Source organism: Schistocerca piceifrons, chromosome 1 (assembly GCF_021461385.2).
Source record: "Schistocerca piceifrons isolate TAMUIC-IGC-003096 chromosome 1, iqSchPice1.1, whole genome shotgun sequence".
NCBI classification, from domain to species: Eukaryota; Metazoa; Arthropoda; class Insecta; order Orthoptera; family Acrididae; genus Schistocerca; species Schistocerca piceifrons.
This window is the reverse complement of record NC_060138.1, coordinates 1206457037-1206458946: the sequence shown is the minus strand read 5'-3', so window position 1 is coordinate 1206458946 and position 1910 is coordinate 1206457037. Positions and strand designations below refer to the sequence as shown.

The window sequence follows — 1910 nt, the reverse complement described above, 5'->3', positions numbered from 1 at the left end:
GTCCTGTTAGGATCTAAGTTATATGCATTTAAATGATTTTTCTGGAAGAGCCAAATTAATTTCAGTAGAATTCAGGGCAGTAATATACAACAAGTATCCAGAATGAGATTTTCACTGTGCAGCGGAGTCTGCGCTGATATGACACTTCCTGTATCCAGAATGAGATTTTCACTCTGCAGCGGAGTCTGCGCTGATATGACACTTCCTGGCAGATTGAAACTGTGTGCCAGACCGAGACCCGAACTCGGGACCCCCAGGCTGTGGGTAAGCCATGTCTCCGCAATATCCTTTCTTTCGGGAGTGCTAGTTCTGCAAGGTTCGTAGGAGAGCTTCTGTAAAGTTTGGAAGGTAGGAGACGAGTTACTGGCAGAAGTAAAGATCTGAGGACGGGGCGTGAGTCGTGCTTCGGTAGCTCAGTTGGTAGAGCACTTGCCCGCGAAAGGCAAAGGTCCCGAGTTCGAGTCTCGGTCTGGAACACAGTTTTAATCTGCCAGGAAGTTTCATACAACAAGTATTCCAGATACATGTTTCAGCTGATCACTGTCACTTGTCCAAATTCAAAATGTGAGTATAGAAAGTAAGGTTCAAAAATAAAAATTTCATGTACACATTTCGATATATGTCATCACTTCAGGTCCGCCATAAATATTCCTACAAGTAAACTGAGCAACCCTTCTCGTGACTGCAAAGTTGGTCTGTGTACAGATTGTGAGATGGACAGTCATTTTCAGGAACGTTAAGTGCAATAACGTACGTACGAGTTTCATTTGAACATTACCGTTTCTGGAGCCTATTTTATAGCAAGATAATTTTACAACTACATTTTTAACAACTAAATGACATGTAATGTTCTCACATATCTCATTGCGGTCTACCAGCCTGTTGCTCCAAATTATTTTGACACATGGAAGTAATTAAAACAATCCCACCACAGCCGGCTGGAGCGGCCACACAAAATTAAAAGCCGCCTGGACAGCAGAGCTAATTCGCCTCTGTGCGCTCTACGATTCCCGTCACGTGATGCCCCGCGTCAGAACCCAGTTAGTTTGACGGATGTGTGTTTGACGCTTTAATGCTAGTTAATGTGCGTTAATAATGCGGCAGCCCGCATACATCAATACTGGTATTACGAGTCCCGTCTCCCATTACACGAAAATGTTATGTAAATTGCGTTGCTACTAGTCTCTTACCCCAAACCAGGAAACGACATCTGCTGATCTGTCCCTCTGAGCTTACCAAAAATTCGTGAAAATGAATAGCTGTTACACAGTCCATTGTTGTCTGGTCACTGTGACGTCTCCTGGCAAGACATTTGTAAAATCGGTGTAATATATGTGAAAATTTCTGTATGAATGGTTATTGATTATGTGGATTCTGTAAAAAGGTAAATAATTATTTTTCATTCTTATCTTTGGTTAATATTATGTATGCCCATTTTGCAAATAACGTCTGTGGTCGGCGAGTGTGGAAACCGAGGCAGACAATGATAACTAAAAATATAACAAAGATATACACTAGCACAGTAAATTGCTTATAAACAGCGGAGGTTTAGACATTACTCTCTCTATCCTCTTGTAGCCGTGAATGTTGTAAGAGCCTGTGACGCTCTCTAGAACGCTTAGTTATCTTTCTTTTGTTCTTTTATCGAGAAAGACGCCATTCGATACTGATGTATAAAAAAGGTGTGTACTTTGAATTTTATGTTGATTTTGGATATACAAATTGTCAAAAATGCTTTAATAATTTGTAGTTAGCTTGTCCAATATTTCATTCCACATATTTATCCGTTTTCAGCGAATTTAGAATTTTCCGTGACGCAGTGCTGTGTCACGATCGCGGCAGCCGCTAATGCGGCAAATTCAAACTATAAATGAATGAAAGCAGTTTTCCTGCAACTAAGTTGGCAGGTA

At 40.9% G+C, this 1910-nt stretch overlaps 1 non-coding gene across 1 annotated transcript; it reads left to right on the top strand.

Annotated features, from left to right (window-relative positions):
• The first annotated feature begins 402 nt into the window (after window positions 1-402).
• Trnas-cga lies at window positions 403-477 on the top strand. Its single transcript has one exon. It is a non-coding gene; the product is annotated as a tRNA-Ser (tRNA).
• Window positions 478-1910: the final 1433 nt, after the last annotated feature.